Source organism: Pinus tabuliformis, chromosome 9, assembly GCF_031772625.1.
Source record: "Pinus tabuliformis cultivar Carrire ecotype Pingquan chromosome 9, CPIR1, whole genome shotgun sequence".
NCBI classification, from domain to species: domain Eukaryota; kingdom Viridiplantae; phylum Streptophyta; class Pinopsida; order Pinales; family Pinaceae; genus Pinus; species Pinus tabuliformis.
This window is the reverse complement of record NC_142307.1, coordinates 153,840,290-153,865,029: the sequence shown is the minus strand read 5'-3', so window position 1 is coordinate 153,865,029 and position 24,740 is coordinate 153,840,290. Positions and strand designations below refer to the sequence as shown.

Below are 24,740 nucleotides of genomic sequence, written 5' to 3'. Positions count from 1 at the left end.
CTTCAATGGGTTGATGCTAGAGTATTTCTTAGAAGGCACCTCTAATTTCATGACATGGAAGGATAACATGGAGGGAGTATTGATAACAATGGATTGCTAGAATACATCAAGACAAGTGTCACAAAACCACAGGAATATAATGCCCATAACCTTGCTTCATGGAAGAAATATGTAGCCAAGGTGAGGATCAAGCAAAGGAAAATTTTGACCAAGTCTAGGTCAGAGCTTCTTAGTGAGAAGAGACATAGGTTATTGACTTGCACGTTGTGCTTAGTTGAACAAAGAAATTTTAATACATCTTTATTCATCATATTAATGCAAGAAGGCATTGGGTTTTTCAGAATATTACTTTCCCCTGAAAAAACAATGTGTGAATTTGCGTTACTTATTATTGCATGTCTAAGATTATTCTTCTATATTGTGGATTGATTTTTGTAGAGTAGTAGATTATGCTTGTGTCTTATGATTTTGATCAAAACTTCATGAGTAGTTACAAATCTACATCATAGTTTCTACAGAAAAAACATGCTTCTTGATATCTCTAATTGGGGCAAGGATGGCTTATAGAATTGTTGGAACTTTGACATTATTCCTCTAGATCTATTTGATTAGGTATGTAAGCTACAATTGTTATTGGCAGGATGCACCCCTTGAAAACAAGTTACATATGATCAATGGGTGTGGAAGAATAGGGACTTCTCGGTTAGTGATAGATATTTGCTACAATTCTTTCAATCTGGGTTGTCACCAAAGGATATAATGTGGTCTCAAGTATGGAAATTGGATAGTCTCTCCAAAATTACTTCCTTTTTTGGCTCCTCATGCATGAGAAACTATTGATAGCAGAAAACCTCTGAAGGGGAATTGATATTCCTTTGATTTTATCCCTATTTCTAGAACAAGATGAACCAATCTCTCAATTATTTATACATTGTTCCTATGTATGAGAAGTTTTCCATCATTCTCCTCTAGGCTCAAGAATACATTTGCTTGAGCCTCCCTTCTCCTCCTCCTCCAAATGGGAAGGATGTTATAATGATTCCCTTGAAGGTAAATGACCCTTTAAAGATTTGGATGCCTTTTATTAAATGCATTTTCTAGAAGGTGTGGCTAGATAGTAATAATAATGTTTTTAATGAGAAACTCCATGAGGTTTCATGTTCTTCTTATAGAATTTTGGAAGAGTTTTGGGTTTATAAATGATATAACACGTGTGGGATCCCTCAAAAAGGAATGGTTCCTTTATTCCTTCCCATCTAGATTTCTAAAAAGGAAAATATTTTAATACCAATGAAAAGGTGGAAATTGTGAATGGAAAAAGAGTAAATGATGGAATGGAAGAAATATCAAGCATCTTATTTGCTAAGCTTTGATGGTGCTTCTAAGAATAACCCATGGGCGGTAAGAGAAAGAGAGGTAATATTAAACTATGATGGAAACGTAGAAATATAATATAGCTAATACCTTGGTACACTAGCAAACAACTCAGCAGAGGCCTATAGATTGTTGCAAGGTCTCCTATTAGCCAAAGATGTGAAAATTGACAAATTGGTGATGCTAGGAGATTCTCAATTGGTGATCCAACATCTTTCTCTTCGTTCATTTGCTAAAAACTACAAAAATCTTGACCATCATTGATCAGATCAAATATATACAAAATTCCTTCTCCAATATTCAATATTATATCAAAGCAACAAGATTACAATTTAATTCAAAGTATAATTCAGAATCTAGATAGGAAGGAAGTATTGCCTCCACTATAATTTATCAAATATAATGTGGCCCATTTAACCTTAACAATACCCATGTTTATAATGAAAGCATGCAACATAGGTTTGAGGAAGTTCCTTTCCATCCAACCTTCTTGATACTATCTTTCTTTCATTTGTTATACATCTTGCTCCAATGAAGTTTATTCTCTATGGGCAAGGGATTTCTACTATTTTAATACCCTCCTCTCTCCTTATGTTGAAAAATAGGAACAAATAATATTATGTTGTTAATATGTAGGGGTACTTTATGGCCCACAGACTAATTATGATTAAGGCCAACCTGATCAAGGCTTGGGTTAAGTTGCAAAAAAATTCAGGAAGGTTATTGACTACAGAAGAAAAGATAATTGAAGGTCGTATACAATGCAAGTGCATGGAGGATATGGATGGTCTAAGAAAACTCTTGGAATATTTCAAGGTAATTCTACTTCAACACATTTCTTCTTTTCAGAATCAATGTAATGAAACCCCTACAGGGATATATTTGAATGATCCTCCACCGAAAGAATGATAATGAAATGTATAACATACCTCTTTAGTATTGTCATGCAATGTAAAAAAAATGATTTTCTAGGTCTTTTGAATAGTCTATACCTCCAAATACACTCTTCTTCTTGGGATATCAAGTATGCACATATTTAGGGAAAATAAATAAACACTTGAGGTAACAAGTATATTTTGTATCTTCATAATGGTAATGTACTCTTTTGATGTATCAACCGCGAGCTAGGAACATAATTTTGATCAATAAAAAATTATCATCACGGTTAAAAAAAATCATTTGATGAACAATCAAACATTGAAAGAGTTAACTCAATATGCTCTCTGCTTCAAAAATATGTTTCTAACATAATTGCGTCATATGTAAGTTATGGAAAATTTGATGAGTCAATGACAGGTTGTGATTTTAAAAAAATTCCCTTCGATAAGATGATGAATTAGGAGATGAGATAAACAATGAAAGCATTGCATTTTTCAGGAAAGTGTGGCATTCCTCATTTTCAATTGCTCGAAAGTAGTGCCATGGACTCTAAGAAGACAACTATTATTCCTATAAAAGAGTCATATGGATATTTTCTACTCCATCTTCCTCACATTACATCTCTTCCTTATTTTTTTTAATTCATGATTTAGATGAGATGGCTATGAGGAATTATCCAATTGGCATATTTGTTGGAAAGTAATTGAGATGAAATTTGTTTTGACAGAGTTCCAAGATTAATAACTTCATCCTATTACTGGAATGAGAATTTTTCTTGCTTCTTGGATCCAAAAAATTTCTTGGTGATTTAAATGATAGATTTGAAAAAAATTCAATTCAATAATGACTCTTCTATGATGAAACCACCATTGGGACCTTCAATTTCTCTCATGAGTTTAACTTGATCCAAGATGAATTTAGAATTGAGAACAAAGGTTTCATTTCCAACTTGGATGATATGAGAGAAATTAAAGGTCACAACCCATAAGCACATTGATTTACTTTGTAATAAGCACCCCTTTGAAAGTTGAACCTTGCTAATGAGGTAAGATGACACGTTTGATGTAGCACTTAGCTAGTCTTTACCTACCAAGCCATTGTGATAGCACGAGTCTGTAAAATGTTCTCCCACCTTAAATGAGACACTTTAAATATACTATAATAGGCTACCTAATTCAAATGTCCTTGGGAAGTGCAAACACAGGGGCATCACCCTTTGATATTAATGTCAAAGGGGGAGAAAATGTAGACTGGGGAAGTAGTTAACAAGAAGTATGGAGAAAATGTAGAGAGGGGAGACAGTTGTCAGAAGAATAAAAGGTATTTCCATCAATAAAATAGAGGGATATTCTTTAAAATGGTTTTTATTTATGTAAAAGGCATTGAAAAATAAATGGAAAGCTATATAGTCAAATAACATATTTTGATACCTTTATGACAATAGGTGGCACACCTCCTAACTCCTCACAAGTGAGGACAAAGGGATTTTTGAACATGCTCATAATGTATATTTAAATATCCTATCATTTTCACAAATTTTGCATAATTAAACCAAACCAATGGACAAGTGGCCCCAAGAAAAATTGACTAAATTCGTCCCCCAAAAAGATGATGTCAAACACTATATATGCCACTTGTGTGGCTCGTTTTAGCATCATCTTGAGATCTAGGAAAGTGATGTGGTTTGAGATAGACCACAGATCTAAGTTGAGGGAATATTTTTGAGTTTGACCACAAATCCAAGCTAAGGGAAGAGTGTTGAGTTGACAGAACATTTGAGCTAAGGAAGGAGAGGACCAATTTGAGATAGGGATAAGCTAAATAATAGCAAGCTAAAAAAGGAAGATTTTTGAGTTATTAAGGAAGGTATAAAGAGGTGATTTTTATAGATATCCTCTTGTATTTTTATGTTCTTTTTACCCCTATTTATTTTGGAGAAGGTTTATCCCTGGTCTATCTAGGATGCAGGCTTGTAGGGCATCTTAAAGAAAAGTGACATTGTTGTATGGGTTATCTCTATGGGATAAATTTCTTGTGTTTAAATGTTCCCAATAGACATGGCTATTTTGATTGCAAAAATTTGTGTTTGACCTGTTTTGGAGTAGTGCCTTGGAGTAGCCGTGAACAAGCATAAATTCAACCTTGTTGTAGCCTACATTAGCCCTTATTGTAGGGTCTAATTTTTTAGGAGGTCGAGCCCTAAAAAATTTTTAGAGGACAAGATATAAATTTTCCAGACCAAAAGGTGAATGCAGAAGAAAAGGACCATTGGTTTGTTTATCAAGCAAGAGAATAAGGTCTAAGGTAGACTAGAATCTAGTCAATGGAAGAAGGGTCTAATTTGACTAAGAAAAATTGTTACATAACCGATATTGTAGAATTCATTATGGTTTGAAGGCTTCCTAAAGGTAAAAATAAAATAATATTATAAAGAAATGTATGGCATACTGTGTTGGAATATAATCCTAACATGTACATTTATTTTTTAGCCTAAGTATCCTTGACTTAGCCACATGCACTAAAAATCATGTTCACACTTGGTTTTTGGTAAACTAGCTTGGTGGACAAACTTTCCCTTGGTTTTTTCCTTTAAAGGCTTAATATTATGGAAATATTGGTCCAACCACTTTCCTAAACCATTTATACATCTAAGTGCATGTTCACACCTAACCACACCTCATCCCCTTGAGTTATTTGAGGATTGGCGCCCCACATGAAGATTCCCCCTTAAATCAATGGATTTGGTCCCCCAGACCATTTTAGCATGTTTTAAGCTTCCTTCCTTGGGAAATGCGCCCCTCCTCATGCTTTTCTTGTGGCGGATAGTTGGCATAGGTTGTCTTGAGTCATTGTTGCTATTTTAGGCCTCTCTTTAGCTTTTCTTAGCCTTTTCTATTTTTTTACTAGTTTTTTTCCTAGTTTTCTAGATTCAGAAATTTCTATATAACCACCACCCTTTGGGATTAGAGGTTTGGTTTATCATTTATTAATATTGTTCATTAATTTAATACATTTATTTTATGGAGCAAATTCTTTCTCTCCTCTCTTGAATATGAGAAAATTACTTGTGTTTAATTTAACTAGAATTCTAGATCTATCGGAGTTTCTGCGGGAATTCTACATACTGAAAGGGATAAACAAAGAGTAGTTTTGTGTTCAGACATTAGTATGGCTTAGTAAGAGGATAAGAAGCAATGTTTTTGGGGAACTTTAAGTATTTTGAGGTTGGGAAAATTCTACAAAATCTAAGAGAGACAATGACCTAAGATGTGGAGTGAAGCCTAAAATTGTTAATAGTAACGAAATATTGACTCACTCCCCCTCTAAGTATTTCCAATAATCTCCATAAAATACATATTTCTACAAATCATTAAAAATTAATGTATTATGTGTATGACAAGTCTTATAGTTCTTGAATCTACCCAGTTTGTTTAAATCAAAGAATAAATTTAACAATTTTGATATGATGAATTGTTTATCAAGTGCACAAAATAAAAAATTTACAAGGCAAAAAGGCGATGTTGCACGCACTACAAAAGAGTGTTATAAGGACTTAGCCTTGACCCTCTAATAACCTCAAAGGAGGGAAAAAATGAAAGACATTTATAGAGTATTTTTTTTTACTTTTATCAACACCTTAAATTACCAGCATAGATCCTTCTTAAGTAAGGATCTAACATGAGTCGATAGGGATCAAATATCTTGAGGTGCAAACTTATTTTATCAAGGAAAATCAAAATTGTTTTTTATTATTAATATATTTTTAAGTATATATCAATATTAAGTCATACTAAAATATTTTATTGATAAATCACATTGAACATTGTATTATATACAACATTAAAATATTTTATTTTAACATTTTTTCTATATAGATAGATATATATGAAGTTGACATGGACATTGTTATAGACATATTTGGGCACTACAACCCCAAATTCATATGTCCATAAACCAAGGGCTATTTAGTCCCTACAAATTTTGTTTCATACCCTAAAGGATCATGGTCAACTGATTACATCATTTCCCAGAAGTTCCACCTGAAAGACTACTCAGAACTGGCCAAAACTGGACCATACTGACTGCTCCATGGACAAGGTGCGACGCATATTGGCTGCCACACTAGCTAGGTGCGATGCATACTGAAATGGCCTTCTGTAGGGCGCGATGAGTAAGAATAGACAAATGGTAGAGACAGTTTGCTAAGTGGATGATCATGGAATCTTTCAAAAACTTCTCTTGTGACACTTGCCTCTCTAAATTCGCCCAGGGATGAGTAAGAGATCAATGAAATATCCAAGTGGAACCAAGAAATATCAGTGGAATGACACTAAGCAAAAACCAAAGCTGACTCACACCCTTTCAAGACATCTATAAATGGATCCCTCATCTGAGAGATCTAGAGGCTGGAATTTTGTAATTTGTAAGGAAGTGTTGTTGGTTTATCTGTGAGAAGAGACATTGTATTGTTGGGTGATCTTGCTTTTCATGAGGTGAAGAGGGCTTCTATGCTGGGGAGGATGATGCTATATCAGACAGTTGGGTTGTAATCCTCTCTTCTACTATTAATAAAATTCTTTGAGTTTTCCTCCATATAATCATGTATTTGTGAATCTTATTGTTTATGAATGCAATTGTATGGTCAATGTGTTTCTAATGCTGCATTGTTTATGATTTTTTAAATAGAGATGCTTTGATGGTTTTCTGTTACTTTGACTCTACACATACTCTTTGAAGCGGGACAAGTAGGAGAAGAGTGGCAAATTCTATCAACGGAAAGAGAAATCAAGCAAGGATCAAAGCTGAAGATCCAGGTTGGTCCTATTTTCTTCCCTCTTATCTATTACACCTAAAGGAAATCTCGAATTGCTTTGATTGTTTTTTTCTAAGATAGCTACCCATCTTAGTGGGACTAGCAATTTGAATCGACACTAGTTTTCCCTAAAACAAAATGGCGACTCCACTAGGGATCGAATAATTTGTTTTGTTTGTTTATTGTTTGCTTTATAAACTATAGACAGAGCTTGAAGTTAGCCAGCTAGCCTTCGAAATGCCTTTTCTATGCAATTTCGAAGTAGATGAATGCTGGTTTAGTCAATCTCTGGGTTGGTTTATGAACTGAACATCTGACTTAAAAGCATTCTAAGTGCCCTTGTGGTAGCTCAATAACCTCATAAGATCATACCCCTATACTTTTTTTTTACTGTCCATCATATCTCAGCCTAAATCACTGAACTTAGCTACAAATTTTGAGCAAAAGCCAAGCTCAGTTTCGCTCCCTGGTCCATCTCACTATCTGTAACTGGACAGCCTATATGCATCGCACCTCCCGTGTGTTTCAGGTGAGATGCATCCCTGTTTCCCTGTGTTGCAGGTGCAATGATTGAGTGATACTGTTTCTCTCTTTGAAATTTTGTTTTTCCTCCTTGTTTTCAGCTCTATTCTGTAGTTTTGTTGTTCATGATCAGTATCTTCTTGCTAAAACCTTTTTCCTTCACATATTCTAGCCTCCATTAGTTAGGAATTGTAAATGGTTTTGTGTATTTGTAAATAATTTATAGGCTTCCTTTGTCAAGAGTAGCTTAATTGAGTTGTCGTTTTTGATGCAAGTGTCGTAATTGTCATTTTGAATCAAAAGAAGAGTGTCGTAAAGTCTTCCTCTTCTAGAAAGTTGATTGTACTTTTGTCATTGTACTTGATTTGAGTTATTATTATTTGAAGTGTCGAAAGTAGTTTTCAATTCGAAATTGAAAAGTGTTTTCTTAGTCTTCCTTTCATTTTGAAAATAAATTGTTAAAAATGTCACTTTAAAAGAAAATAGTTCATATGTGTACTTAACTTTCCTTTTTGGCATTCACATATTAAGGAAGTAGAAAAAAAATACATGCATGAGCATTTTCATTTTGACTGCATGTGGAATACGATTTAGGAAAGTGCATTTAGTGTGTGATCTATGCTCTCATTTCTAAAAGAAAAAATCATAATCTTCTTTCCTTTGTAGCTAGGATTTTCATTGCTAAAAGAAAATAAACAACTATTTATCATTTTAGATTGCATATTTAGGAATTTTACATCCACATCACACGGTGGACCTTGAAAGACAAATTTCTAAGCAAGATCAACTCTAAAATAAATCTCAATGAACATAAAATCGCTTTGGAACCTAACGCAACACATCTAGAAGTCTAGGCTAGAGACGTGTTCCGGTGTTGTAAAACCTGGTAACTATTATTTTCATCGAAGGTTGGGTGATTCCTCCTCTTTGATATGACAAGTGCCAGTACAGACTTGTGCTCCCCATATCGTCGAGTATATATTGGGAGACCACAATAGGCCGATATCATTTATCCTTAGGAAGCCATATCAGTTTCCCTATCGATTGCAATGCACTGAACATAGCATTCAGGAAGATTGATTGTCGTACATAAGTCCTTGGTATTTTCTCTATCATTTATCACCAAGGTGTATTTCATAGTTTTGCGATCGGTTTGGTAATCCCTCTGTCTAGATTTCTAGAGTAGTCGCTTTCATTCCTTTTTTACTCAAAAGAAAAGGTACATCTGAGCACTTGTCACTTCAGGCTCATTAAAAATAGAAGGCAACTAGAGTCACCTTTAGCTTTTCTCGACTCTTAAAAATTGAAAAAGCAAGTTGTGTCAAAGTGTCTTTAAAATTTATTTAAATCAGAATAAAATCCATGTTCCTTCATTGATCTGAGGTTGAGATAATGGAGTCCACCAATCAAGGAATCCCTCTTGGAGGGAATCCTAGTCCTTTCTCCTCTTCAGGAGATATTGATTCTCCATATATGGCTACATTGTCCCTTCCAAGAATCACAATCAGCCTGTCGGTATGGCTTTTCTCGACCTCTGTCATTCAAAACACCGTAATTCCTCAACAATCTAATCAGAAACCAGATGATACTGAGCTTACCCCTTCACCTTCTACTTCATTTGTTTCTCATTCCCCTTCTTCCTCTTCGCTTGGTGAAACTAGTGACACTAAAAACCAAGTAGCTGAGAAGAAAAAGAAAGGGAAGGAAAAGAAGAAGAAGGCAGCTAAACAAGGAAACAACCATGCATCATCCGGTGAAAATCTGTGCACTAAACTTTCCAAACCAAAATCTCCATGCATAATTTGCAAGGGAAACCATTACCATCGAGATTGCCCTTGCATTCCGTGGATCTTGATAGAATGTTCTCCCCATTTGCACCATTTGGTGTCATCAACCTCTAGCAGTCAGGTTGACAGCATACCATCAACTACTGAAAACAAAGTTAATGGACATGTCAAATTTCCCTATGAATTATGTGAAGGTAATCATAATCTTCCCCATTGTCCTTTTCTAGACGAAGCCAAAAGAATTTTGGATAACCGTCCTACTTCACCGCAGCGACTTCCACCTAGATATAGGAAACTCTTGCCAAGTCCTTCACTAGTTGAAAACCCGATTAACATAACTCAATTGTCAATCAAATTGTCTATCATTGAAAGTAAACCTTCTAAGTCCATACCAGACCAAAGTCAACTGGTCGAGAAGGCAGTCAAACCAGTCTTGCCTTAAGAAGGCCCACCTTCGGATGATACAATTTCCAAAAAGAATGAGAACAACACCATTCAAATTATTTTTGTCGATACAGAGTCTAATGAAATTGGGGGCAATCCACCCATTTATTTACAACAGGAAGAAACCCCCCCCAGTTCATGAGATTTATCCGGTCATTTATCTAGTACCTCCTCCGAGCAGTCTAGTCATTTTCTTTGATTTGAATCAACTAGCAAAACCCCGCCTTCCATCTAATATACCATTCTGAATCATAGTACAAGTTTACAAAATGTTCGTGTGTGGCACTATCATAGATGAAGGGGCTTAAGTGAGTATCCTTTCCTCAACTGCTTGGAAAGCACTTGGTTCACCATTGCTTTTTCCTAAAAAACAAAATTTGTTAAGCTTCAACAAAGGAACTAGTCAACCATTAGGGATCCTTCCAAAGTTTTCTATAACTTTGAGAAAGAAAACCGTTCATTTGAATGTGATGGTAGTTCAAGGGCCTTTATATTACAATCTACTCCTTGGACATGACTATATATATAGCATGGAAGCTATTGTTTCCACACTCTTTCGAGTGATGTGTTTTCCACATGAAGGCCAACTAGTGCAACTTTTCGACCAGCTTTCATTTCCTGGTTCAAACACAGCTATGAATCAACCATCATCCCTAAATTGTCTCTACGTGTCAACAATGTCTCTTCAACCTTCATTCCATCCACCTAATTACTGCGAGTAGTTCAGTGAATGTAATGAATTTTAGGGGGAATGCACCCTAGTCTACTTCGATAGGTGAACCCAAAGGAAAATAGAGATTTTCTTAAAATGTTATACGATTGGATTGAAAAATCATTTCCTTGTTGGACATGTGATCAATATGAAACATGTATTCCCTTGTATGTTATGTGATTGGAAACTCACACCACTTACCTTCATCTATTTCGATGGACAAAGCCAAAGAAGAGTTTTTATCTGCCGATAGGAACAATCTTGCCTAACTGCAGGAACTTCCGTATGGTAACCTTGAAACTCTCCTTTTACTGAAAAACCTAGGGCCATGGAAATCTTTATATGTAGGTAAAAAACAACCAATTTGGTTTTTTAGCTTTTTAGCACTCTCAACCCTTTAGCTTTTTAGCTTTCTAGCTTTGTAGCTTGGTCACTTCTGACCTATGTAAAAAGGAAATGAGAACATGTTATAATAGTGTTCAAGCTCATTAAGAAATAAGTCTAGCAAGAGACATCTTCAAATGAATGGTGTTAGCTCTGCTACAGTTTCAGCTTTTGTTGGATTAACTCAGATGTTGAGCAGTGTTGGTTTTGGTTGCAAGAGGTTTACAGCAGGTTTTCATGTTTTCCCTTTCATTTTCCCTTTCTTCCTTATAACTCCCACAATTCCATTGCATCCCTCCACTTAAATCTTTTTATTCACCTTTAAAACCCCGCATTAACCTTTGTTTTTGTCCTATCTTGGGCCCTAATGTTTAATTGGTTATAACTCGCGCATATAAAATAAACCATAGCCGAGCCCTCCCTTTACCTATCATATCACTCGTCATGTCAACAATGAACACGTGATTTATTTCTCCACCATTAGATCCTCCGCCCGTTGATCCAACGTTGTACGAAATCCCCACTCTATCAACCTGCATGTTATATAACCTGTGGAAGTGGTATTTCACTAGCCACGTGTCTTCAAGCTGTTGGATTGCATGTCCGTGTACGTAAACCGTCGTAGCCCAAAACTGGTGCGGAAAAACTACTTCCCATTGTCGTACCCTCTCCTCGCCCATTAACCCACGGTCAACTTTGTCTCCCATCAGTCGTCGGATCTCCCCAATCATGATCTAATGGCTCATATTCAAATTGTGTTTTGGTACCCTCCTGTTGCCCTCTGTCAGCATATCTTGATTATCCATGCAATCCACCCGACGGCCAGTGTTCCTCCTCGGTCTTTCGTCCATGTTTGAAGTACATTACTGTGTTTTTAGCCAATTTTGGGCACGTGGAGAAGCAATTTATGAGCCAACTACCTACATTTAATCGTCAACTACCATAGTCAAGGAACAACACAGTCAAGGGCAGAAAGGACATCCTCGAGCAGTTCAACCAGGCAGCAGTTATGGAAGTTTATCCATTCAACATTCCACGTGTTCAAGGAGTACACCAATGTACCAATAAATGTCATTTGTCCATTAAAACATTCAGATTGAATTAGAAGACCCATATCAAATTGTAAATGTGGTTGGTGATCCATTAAGACACCTCCATGCATAACCTAGCAGAGATATTTTGTAAATAGATTCTATATATACCCAGAAAAACGATGTAATCATTTTGATGAATGTTAGATGATTGTTACTCTGTTGTAAGCTTCAACTTCTGGAGGCTGTAACTACTATGAGACCTACGGCGTGTGGTCTTCATTTCCAACCAATACAAGCTTCTTTTGTTGTCATTTGCTCACTTTTCATTTCTTCTATGTTCCAGGCTATGTCTGTTTTACAATTATTCATGCGTTGTGAATGTTTAGCATCAGAGGGGTTGTCATCCCACCTCTGTGTTAGGATTTAGCATGCATCATTGAATTTGCTTGTAGGCTTCTATTGTTTTAATACCAGAGAGCTGTCATCCTATTTTTGTATTAGATAATAGATTTACAGACCTTTTAGCTAGTTGCAGCTAGCCATCACAAAGTCCTGTGCATCTACTCATGTGATCAGTCTTCTCCACTATCACCTTATCCTCAAACTGTGAGTAATTGGTGGTTAAAATCCTTGTAGCCTGGGGGTGTTCACCCATGTCTGGGGTTAATCATAGTAGAAGTGGTTATCTGGCTTGAAATTTGCAACATTTCTTTCATTCATCCATCATTTTATCCAACATTCTATTGAGTTTATAATGTTCCCGAGCATCACTAATATACAACCTAGGTGAGTTTCTTGGGGTGATAACATAATTGGCGTCGTGGCCGGGGAGAGTAGAATTGAAGTTCAGCTTCCCTGGGAGAACAACAAAGCTTCAAGCCTTGATGACAGACAAGGTTTGAACACAGTTATTGGTTGTAATCATCTGTCTGGCGACTCCACTACTGGAAGACCATCCTTTGGCGAATCCACTGGGGAAGTTCTGTCTCAGTTTATGAGACACACTCGAAGAAATATTCAGAAATATCTTGTTGAACCAGTGCCTGAACCTGAGAGAACTGCTAAATCGAAGAAAGCTTCAAAAAAATGGGCATTAGGATCAGGTAAGCCTAAGAATTCTAGCTCATCTCTGAAAGATAAAGATGTGGCTGAAGATTTATAGTTTGAAGATTTAGAAATCAACACTATTAATAAGGAAAAACCTTCAGATTTTAGTTCACCCCCCTGTTCAGTTAGTTCCCCTTTGAATCTTAGTCCAAATAAAGCTTCCCTTCCAGTCCAAAGCATCCCTTTATCTCTACCATCCATCACATTACCCCCTATTGCTCCATCTGTTAGTGTTGCGTCCCTATAATACTAGTGATTACCCCATTACTATTGTAGTTATACCCCTTATTAATATTGTTGTGCCCCTATTGCCCCCATATTGTTATTACTGTGCCCCAGAGAATCCCTCTATTGTTATTTTTGTGGCTTTATATTATTATTGTTAGGTCAGCTGGATTATATTGTGACTCCTTAGACTCCTATATATAGAAAGGAGGTTTTGTCATTTGAATCATCCAAGAATTGTTCATTTATGTAATGTAAAGGATATTTCCCCCTCGAAGAGGCTAAATTATAAGGCATTGATCTATCTTTTCTATCTTTTCTGGAGCTGGTTTCATAACATTTGGTATCAGAGCTTTGGATTCTAGGGTTTCGCTGCTCCAAACAGGTCATCGTGGAATTTTCACTATAACTTTGTTTCTGCGATCTTTCAGAAGTTGTGAAAAAAACCCATTTGAGAAGAAATCACGCTGAACCTTAGCTCCAAATTTTAGAGATTTTTGTGCTATATTTGTGGAGATATGATCTGAGGAAGTTGGTCTTTTTGCAGACTCCTGAATTACATTCCAAACAGGTGACCTGGGGAAAATCGTCATAACTTTCTCTCTAGGGATTATATTGAAATTTCGTAAGAAGGTACAGAAAGAGGACATACTTTAGTTTCTTGTATACATTTTTCAAATCCAAAGGTCAAAACAGTGACTCGTGGCACGTCATACAAGTTCGCTCTACTGAACTAGTCTATAATCAAGTCACTATGGGAGATTTCGCATAAATCTTCCTTGGAGAATCCAATTTGGGTCAGACTTGTGGAATTAGAAGGAGGACACAGAAGTGTACTACAGATCACAATTTTAGAACTGGAGGATCTGAATTTAGAGAGATACATCAGATTCAATATCAGGCTTCTACAAAGTGAAAGAAGGTGTGTAGTTTTTTTTTTTAATTTTTGCGTAAGCTTGGTTTGAAGGAATTCAAAGGGCATAGTAAAGAATTATTATCGATAACTGATGCCCCGAGGAAAGGAAATGCAAACACCTAGTAAGGAACCTGAAAGCTCTAGCATGACTCATGAAGAAGAGGAATAAATGCTACATGATATATTTCAAAATTACAAGTACAAGTGCAACAAATGTCACGCTCACAAAAGCTAATAGAAGCTAAGATAAATGGCGTGGAATCTAAGATAAAGGGCATGGAAGCTAAAATGGATGATTCAAAAATAGATTTGAAGAGAGACATGGCAAATTTGAAGATAGATTTGAAGACAGACATGGGAAATTTGAAGACAGATTTGAGAAATTTTCTACAAGAAATACTTACTAATGGTGAAAAGGTTGTAAAGGAAACTCATGATGTGAAAAAAAGAAATGTTAATCACTGATTCCATAGACTCTAATGTTGGATCGAAGACCCACCATATTCCAAAAATCGATATGAGGGAGTTTGATGGCAAGGATCCTGCCACATGGATATCAAAGATGGAGCAATTCTTCGATCTCAATACTGTGCAAAACACACAAAAGGTACGTATGGCAACTTTATATTTGGAAACAAATCAGTTTGTATGGTATCAATGGCTTTTCTCTCGTAAAAAATTTATCACTTGGGCAATTTTTACAGAAGAATTGATAGCACATTATGAGGACACAAAAAGCAACACTTATTTTAGCCAATTGATAAGTCTCAAACAAAAGGGTTCAATAATGGAGCACATCGAGGAATTCCAAAAATTGAACATAAGGGTAAAAGATATTCCAGAGGAGCATAGGATTGATGTGTTCTTAGGGTCTTTAAAGGATAATATCCAACATGATGTTCGCCTTTGGGAACCTGATTCATTAGAGAAGGCATTCAGGTTAGCAAAAAAAATGGAAAGCAAAATTATGGCAACGAGGAAGCATACCACTCACAACTATAAATACGGAAGTGTTGTTGCACCTAGTCTTCCGCAAGCTATAAGGTTGAAACCACAAAAATTGGAAGAAAAAAGAGCAAAAGGGCTTTGTTACAGTTATGATAGCAAATACACTAAAGGTCATAAGTGTGCTGAAAAGAAATTATTCTACATAGATTGTGAAGAGGAAGAAGAAAAGGAGAAAGAACGGTCAAAAGAAGAGGATATACTCTAGGAACAAAGCCTAGATGAAGAAAAAATAAATTTGATCATATCTTGTAATGCATTGGTGGGAATTAACGCTCCTCAAACCATCAATATAGAAGGACAAATCAAGAAGAAAAAGGTAATAGTGTTGATTGATTCAGGAAGCACCCACAATTTTATTCATTGTAAGGTAGCAAAAGAATTGAATTGCTTCCTATATCGAGCACCAGAGTGTCAAGTGATGATTGCAAATGGAGGAACAATAAATTGCTCTGGAAAGTGCCATAATATCAAGCTATCCATGGGAGAATATGTATTGACTAGCCCAATGCTTTCCATTCCAATGGGAGGTGCTGATGTTGTACTAGGAGTCCAATGGATACAATCCTTGGGTACAATAGCTTTTAATTTTCAAGAACCTTTTATCAAATTTTCTACGAAAGGAAAGTAAGTTGAATTAAGGAGTATTATATGGAAACCAGGAAAGATAATCAGCTCTAATGGTATGACAAAGCTTCTAAAAAAGGAGCAAAGAGGTGTAATTGCACAATTATGTTCGCTAGATGTTTCCACATCAGAATCATCTATTTCTATAGATCTCCAAAAAGTCCTGGACAATCATTCCAAGGTATTTGATACTCCCAAAGGTCTCCCACCTATGCGTGATCATGATCATGCTATTCATCTGATTCCACGAAGTGTTCCTCCAAACATCAGGCCGTACAGATATCCCTATGTCCAAAAGAGTGAAATTGAACGTATGGTTGTAGAAATGCTAGAGGCTAGTATAATTCAACCGAGTCAAAGTTCTTTCTCTGCTCCAGTAGTATTGGTGCACAAGAAGGATGGATCATGGCGCATGTTTCCGGATTATAGGGAGCTCAACAAGCTCACTATTAAAGATAAGTTCCCCATTCCTATCATTAATGAATTACTGGATGAATTGCATGGATCAATTTACTTCACCAAGTTGGATCTTCGTTCAGGATATCATCAAATCAGAATGAAGACTGAAGACATTCCAAAAACAACATTTAGAAGTCATGAGGATCATTATGAATTTTTGGTCACGCCTTTTGGCCTTACCAATGCACCTTCAACATTTCAAGGTTTGATAAATTTAATTTTCAAACCATTCCTTAGAAAATTTGTGTTAGTATTTCTTGATGATATACTAATCTACATCAAGTCTTGGAAGGATCATGTTGAACATGTTGACATGGTGCTACAACTATTGGAGGAGAAAGAATTATATGCAAAAGGATCCAATTGTTTCTTTGAAGTCCAGGAGGTGGAATATCTAGGTCATATTGTATCTCATGAAGGAGTTAAGGTAGACCCTAGCAAAATTAAAGCCATTAAGGAATGGAAAATCCCCACATCCATAAAACATTTGCAAGGATTTCTCAGGTTGACAGGGTATTATCGCAAGTTTGTTAATAATTATGGGAGAATAGTAGCACCTCTAACAACATTATTGAAGAAAGATGCATTTTCATGGACTCCGGAAGCAACAAAGGCCTTTGAACATCCTAAAGAGGCAATGTGCCAAGCACCAGTCTTAGCTACACCGGACCTCACAAAAACCTTTATTGTGGAATGTGATGCTTCAGGAAATGGAATTTGTGTTGTTCTAATGCAAGATGAAAGACCCGTTGCTTTTGAAAGTCATCCAATCAAGGGAAAGTTTTTAAGCAAAGCTATTTATGAGAAGGAAATGTTGGCAATACTCCATGCACTTAAGTAATGGCGACCCTACCTAATGGGAAGACACTTCAAGGTAAAAACGGATCATGATAGCCTTAAATACTTTTTAGAACAAAGATTATCCTCTAAATAGCAACAAAAGTGGATCACAAAGATGTTGGGTTATGACTTTGAAATCATCTACAAAAAAGGGAAGAAAAATGTGGTGGCAGATGCACTCTCAAGAAAGGATGAGGATGTGGAAGCATTGTTGTGCGCCATTTCTATTATCCAACTATATTGGATAAACAAAGCAAGGGATGAATGGAAGAATGACGAAGAAGTGTGGGCACTTATTCAAAAGTTACAACAAGATTCAAGTACGTCTGATACATTTAGCTGGCAAAATGATTCGTTATGGTACAAATATCGCTTATACCTCTGTAAGAATTCCCAGCTAAAACAAAATATTCTTATGGAATTTCACACTTCTGCCTTAGGAGGGCACTCAGGATTTTTAGAAACTTACCACAGGGTTAAGAAGGAATTTTTTTGGGATGCCCTTAAATCAGATATTCAAAATTTTGTGGCAGAATGTTTGGTTTGCCAACAAAGTAAAGTTGAAACAATTAAGACATCGGGTCTATTACAACCTTTATCCATTCCAAGCCAACGTTGGGAGGAGGTTTCAATGGATTTTATCACAGGTTTACCGAAGTCTGAGGGAAAGATTGTCATCATGGTGGTAGTTGAAAGACTTACCAAGTATGCACGCTTTTGTGCATTATCACATCCATTTAAAGCCAGTACAGTTTCTACTGCATTTATGGAAACAATTCAAAAGCTACATGGAAACCCAAAGATTATTGTAAGTGACAGAGATCCCATTTTCACGGGAAATTTTTGGACACAATTATTTTCTTGTCTTGGTACTCAGTTAGCTCATAGCTCATCTTTTCATCCTCAATCTGATGGGAAAACTGAGATGGTAAACAAATGTTTGGAAGGATATCTTCGTTGCTTTGTATCTGATAAATAGACACAATGGGTCAAATGGTTGCCTCTGGCTAAATGGTGGTATAGAACTTCCTTCCATACAGCAACAAAATTGACCCCATTTATGGCACTTTATGGGTATCAACCACCATCCATCACATCATATTTAAGAGAAAATTCTAAGGTTCAGGCAGTGGAACATCACATCGAACATCAACAACAAGTCTTTCAACTCTTAAACTATAACCTCGTGTTGGCACGGAATAGAATGAAACAACAGGCAGATCAACATCGCAGTGAAAGAAGTTTTGATGTAGGTGATTGGGTATTCCTACGGCTACACCCATCTAAGAAAATGTCCCTCAAGCAAGCTAAGAAGGATAATAAATTATCACCAAAGTATTATGGTTCGTACAAGGTGTTGCAAAAGATTGGTACTATGGCATACAAATTGGAGCTTCCTGCAGCTTCTCGATTGCACCCGGTTTTCCATGTTTCATGTTTAAAGAAGGTTATAGGTGACAAGCTCCCAGTTCAAACAATATTGCTAGAACTTGACGAGGAAGGAAAAATTATATTGGAACCAGAAGCAGTCACAGAAACAGGAACTCGATAGCTACGAAATCGATCAATTTCAGAGTATCTTATCAAGTGGAAGAACTTATCTGCTGAAGATTCCACATGGGAGGATGAGAATTTTATGCAGAAGTATCCAAAACTACTCAAGCATTGAGTACAACACTTTTTTAAAGGAGAGGGGCATGTTGGGTCCCTATAATACTAGTGATTACCCCATTACTATTGTAGTTATACCCCTTATTAATATTGTTTTGCCCCTATTTCCCCCATATTGTTATTACTGTGCCCCAGAGAATACCTCTATTGTTATTTTTGTGGCTTTAGATTATTATTGTTAGGTCGGTTGGATTATATTGTGACTCCTTAGACTCCTATATATAGAAAGGAGGTTTTATCATTTGAATCATCCAAGAATTGTTCATTTATGTAATGTAAAAGAGGTTGCCCCCTTGAAGAGGCTGAATTCTAAGGCGTTGATCTATCTTTTCTATCTTTTCTTGAGCTGGTTTCATAACAGTTAGTATTCTTCCAAATACTCCAGTCATGGCAGGACAACAAGCACCTACAAGAATAGAAAGAATTGTAGTTGCCAGATATGGACCATTGTGTTTCCTGTGCCTCTAAATCCTATGTTTGTGGAACAATATCAAAAATATATGTCTAAATTCACTGGTACAAAGGGAGTAACACCAAAAGAACACCTAGAACCCTTTTACAGTTATGTTGATAATTTGGATATAAGTGAAAATGATGTGTGGATGAGAGTGTTTGTCCAGAGCCTTGATGGAGAGGCTAGGAAGTGGTTTAGAGAATTACCCCAGAGATCAATAAAAGATATAGAAGAATTAGATGATGCATTTTTTAAGCAATGGGGAGATAAAAAATACTTGTTGTATTATCATACTGAGTTTGATAATCTGAAGAGGAAAAATGGGGAATCAATTCCTGATTTTAACAAAAGATTCAATCGAATGTACAGTAAGATCCCAGCTGAGGTAAAGCATACTCCTACCTCTGCCAAACTCACTTATGCCAATGATTTTGACTCAGATTTTTGCCTGTTATTAAGAGAAAGGAGATGTGCTACGTTAGCAGACATGCAGGATGCAACCCTAGAAGTGGAATCCAATATTATGGCTGCAGAGAAACTAAAGAGTCAAGCTGACAGAAGAAGATAAAGAAATCAAGCTTCTACTTCTTCTGCATCATCTTCAGAACCTAAATTAGATAAAATGACTAAGATGATAAATTCATTGGATGCTGAAATTCCTAAGCTAAAGGTTGAATACAATGCAGGAAAAACAAGGCAACAAAACACATTTTCTCCAAGAAATCAAAATCCATTCAGACGAGCAAATGAGCAGTTGCAAATTATGCAGAGGGGTGAAGAAACAAAGGAAGATCAGAAATTTAAAGCTCCCTTTCAGAATGTATTCATGGAGGAGGAACAATTTGAAGAGGATGAGGATGAAATTTGCTGCATGGAAGATAAAGGGAGCGCTGCATTTTTTACATAGGCTAAGTATGAATAATCCTTGCTGCATGAGCAAAACAGTCAGGAGTGGGACAAAGGAGTTGTTCTACAAACTGGTGAACAACAAAGATATAACCTCAGGTCGAATGCAAAGAATGTCAAAGAAAATCTTGCACAAAGAGTTGCTGTTCAAACAGAACCACTGAATATCAAGAAGAGAAAGCCAGCAACTGATCCAGTCATCCTCAATGCTCCAGTTCAAGAGCTAAAAAGTTCTGATAAATCATCTCCTCCTTTTAGCTTTGAGTCAGAAGTTCAGAAGTTGAAAATATTTGTGCCTCTAGTTGAGTTGGTGAAGAGTGAATTATTTAGAAAACCTATCCTTAAAGCCCTTGAGCTAGAAGCCAAACAAGCCTCCACAGACTCTGTCAATTTGCAAGATGACAAACCTGCCATTGTGCTCAACCCTATGATTGAACCTATTGATAATACTTCTCCATCTTTTTACGTCTCATTGACCATTCATGACAAAATCCTCCATAATTGCCTACTAGACACAGGGGCCAGCCACAATTTAATGCCTAAAGCTGTCATGGAATAGTTGGGCCTTGATATCACTAGACCCTATCATGATTTATTTTCTTTTGATTCAAGGAAGGTTAAATGTCTTGGATTGATTAAATATGTGGCCATTATCTTAATTTAGCTACCCATGAAAAGTATGATGATGGATATTATGGTAGCAGATGTCCCTCCCAAGTTTGGTATGTTTTTTTCTAGAGGGTGGATTAAGAGACTAGGTGGGACATTACAGAATGATCTATCTTATGCAACTGTCCTGGTGTTTGGAGGAGAAAGCAGGAGATTTGTTGGGCCTCAAAATAGTCCCTATTTTCACTCCATTATTCACCAATATCTTCACATTTTACCTTCATGTCACCTCCATTCCACCTCCATATCATTACATTTACCTCATTATTGGGTTATAACAATGCTTTTCCAAAGTTTATTAATTCTTAACATTTTTAAGTGAATTTATGGCTAAACTTTAGAAAATAATATGCTCATACTTATACCTAACAATTAGAATGAGTTTGTTGACATGTGTAGGTACAAAGGAAGCTTCGAGGGCATCTTTATGTGGCCTTGAATGATCAAATTCGAATTTGATAAGATAAGCCTCATGGAAAAGATCATGATCTCATGGAGAAATCATGGACCTCATGGAGAAGATCATGGAGGATAGGGTTATGTGTCTATATGGTTGAGAAATGTGTGGAACTAAAGAGAGATTAGTGGATCATCATTATGAGTTTGTTATCTCATCTCATTGTATAAATAGGAGTACCTCCTCCATTCCAAGGGGAGGACTCTTAGACCATTGTATCCAACTTATGATGGAATAGAATAAAGCTTCATTTTACATATATTTTCATTATGTAGTTTTAGATATAAGTTGTACATATATTTCCATTATGTAGTTTTAGATATAAGTTGCCTTAATGTAGTATATGGAATAGCTTGTCACTTTGTTCTTAGGAGAATTGAGCTCACTCTAGAAGGATCAAAGGAGCATGTTATTTCATATTAGATCTTATTTCATTTAATTGCTTAGATGTTTGAGGATTTGATTTGTTTATGATTGATGAATGTGTTTTAAATTAGAATCTTATCAGCATACGAGAGAACAACCAAGGGTCTAAGTTAGACTCTCTCTCCATTTGATTTGCATGATAATTGAAATTCATTCTTTTGCTTTTATGTTTCAAGTATCATATGAGGAGATAACCACGAGTCTAAGTTAGGCTCTCTCTCCATTGATTTATATGGTAATTGAAATTCATTCTTTTGTGCTTTTATGTTTCAAGTAATTTCATTTCTTATGCTTATGAATGAATCTTAGTTTAGTTTGGATTAGTACATGAGAGGACAATCAAGAGACTAAGTTAGTCTTTCTCTCTCTACTTGAATCTGAACAACAATTAAGTTCATTCTCTTGTCTTCATTTCAAGTTTCTAGTTTTATGTAATCAATGATTTCTCTATGATACTGTAGGGAAGGACAACCAGGACCTCCTTAGTTAGGAGCCTCTTCCCTTGCATATTATATTGAATCGTAAATAATTTAGTTAGACATAGAGTTAGTTGTCTACTCCTGCATATATATTGCTGGCACCATTACAAGCTTACGAGTTTCCTGGTTGATAATTTAATGCAGCAATTTAAGCCCAATAAATTGCCCAACAATTTGGCGTCGTTGCCGGGGATGGTGCTAAGGGATTAGGCATTAGGAATGTAATTCATTACTAGTATTTTTCTTTAGGAAAAATAATTTGTGAGACCTGGTGACAACAGGATCTTCACAAAGGAGTTTAAGTTTGAGTTTTCTAATGTTTCAGTATTTAGCTAGTTTTAAATTCAATCCTTTTTGAAACCCCCCCTCTGCATGAATAAAAACGCATCAATCGATTAGTATGCTTAGGAAGATCATAAAATCTATTGATTTCATTCGAATAAAAATACTCTTGCTGGAAAACTAATGTGCAACATGAGAATAAAGAATTTTGTGAATGAAAAAAAAAAACATCTTTAAATTTTTAGATGAAATTTAGTTTTTTTTTTGAATTTTAGATTTAAAAACTAAAAATTTTAATAATATATGTATCATATATACATATTATTATTAAAAAAAATAAAATAAAAAAATTAACCATTTCTTTTATTTTTTTAGATATTTAAAAAAACTGACTTCATTTTAGTTATTGTTTAATTTTAGAATATTTTTTTATTAGGTTTTAATAAAAAAAAATTGTTGATTTGATAACTTAAAAAAAATCTCAACTTCAATAACAAATTAAAAAAATTTTGTTTTTGATTTTTTGTTTAAAAAAATCTAAAGCAATAAATAAAATCAACAGAAAAAAAAATGTTTTCATATTTTCATTTTAAGATTTGTTATTTCAAAAAAAAAAAAATAATAATAACAAATAAATAAATTCCATGTAATAATAATATATATATATCTCTTATATATATATTATTATTATTAAAAAAAAAAATTGACTTTCATTCAAAAAGAAACCATGAGAAAGATTGTTATGAGGAGAAATGATAAAATCTCATTCGTTTGGACATGCAATCAGGTAAAAATGTTCATCCTTTGAAATGTTGGGCTGCTCTGATTTATTACTCCTCGTCTGGTCCAGTAAAACTATACTTGCATTCAAATAATGGCATTGTTCCATAAGCTGTACTGGATGCTCTAGTGATCCTTCATGAGTGTTGGCCTATAGCATGCCTACTTACCATCCGCTGCCACTAAGTTCTGAGATTGACTTATCTGAGGGCTTGGCTCTGGAAGTAAATAACGCAGGTGGAAGTCGAAGCCTGGTCGACGCTTAACGGACGACTCACATCGGGCATGCGCGGGATCGATGGCCGTCCGAAGTAAGTGCCAAGCAGGCCAGATGGGAATCATGAGCTGCAAGTCGGTCTTGCTGCCCTTGTTCGCGCTCAAATGTTCGATGCGTACCTCTTCACGGTGAAGCCCAGGGCACACAAGCACAGAATTCCCATTTCCCAATGCAGTGGATGAAGAGAGGGCAATGAGGCCTTTGGCATTGGGTATGGTCTCCATCTGGTGAATAAGCTCCAAGTCTGCAGGAAAATCATAGACAAAGATCTTGTGCTCTAAGAACACAACGATCTTGTCCCGACTGACCCTGACCGCCCTCACCTACGCCCTGAAGGACAGCTCCCCGATGCATCGGCCCTGGTGGTCGTCCCATATCATCACTTTGTTAGGTGGGTAACGGGGAATTGAACCTCTGCCCACGATGGCCAATATGTTGCTGCGGAAGACCATCTCCACGATGCCTATTCCGCATCCATCTCCACCTCTTCCAATGCTCGATATCAATTCATTGCGAAAGATCTCCTTGAAGGGCTCGTAGTTGTAAACTCTGAAGCCCCGCTCTGTCCCACACGCCATGCACCCGTGTAGTGGTGTGGATAGGTCCTATCTTGCCAAATATGTGCTACAGCCCTTTTGTAGCCGTTTCGTGAATCTCTTTCCCCTTTGGATGCCGCCCAACATGATTACATTTTTGGGCTTTTTGTTCATTGTTACTTCTGCTTTACTAAGTTATGTTTATTCACCTCAATTAGATAACCCACCGCTTACGTGGGTTCACTTTGCTCACGGATTACTTTTATTTTTATATCAAACATTTGATGCCGTGGATGGGAAGCAAGCAAGAAGGACAAATTCATCAAGTCCTTCAGGAGAGCTTTTTGATCATGGTTGTGATGCACTTACGTGTGCGTTTGAGAGCATGGCGTTTGGAAATTCTGTCATGAGTGGAAGACATAGTATATGGTTCTGGGTTGCTGCTGCAGTACCGTTCCATTTTGCAACATGGGAGAGCTTCTTTACAAACACACTTATTCTCCCTAAGATCAATGGCCCAACGGAAGGGCTAATGTTAATCTATGTGTTTCATTTGTTCACTGGTATTGTAGGCGCTGAATGGTGGGCACAGGACTGTAGCTTTCCAATGTCCATAACGGGAGCTTGATCTATCCTGTTTGCCAAGAAAAATGGAAAGAGGTGCCATGGGAGATT

General features: G+C 36.3%; 1 pseudogene; it reads right to left on the bottom strand.

Annotated features, from left to right (window-relative positions):
- Positions 1-20,432: 20,432 nt before the first annotated feature.
- Positions 20,433-24,452, bottom strand: LOC149147591 (autophagy-related protein 18a pseudogene; annotated as a pseudogene).
- Positions 24,453-24,740: the final 288 nt, after the last annotated feature.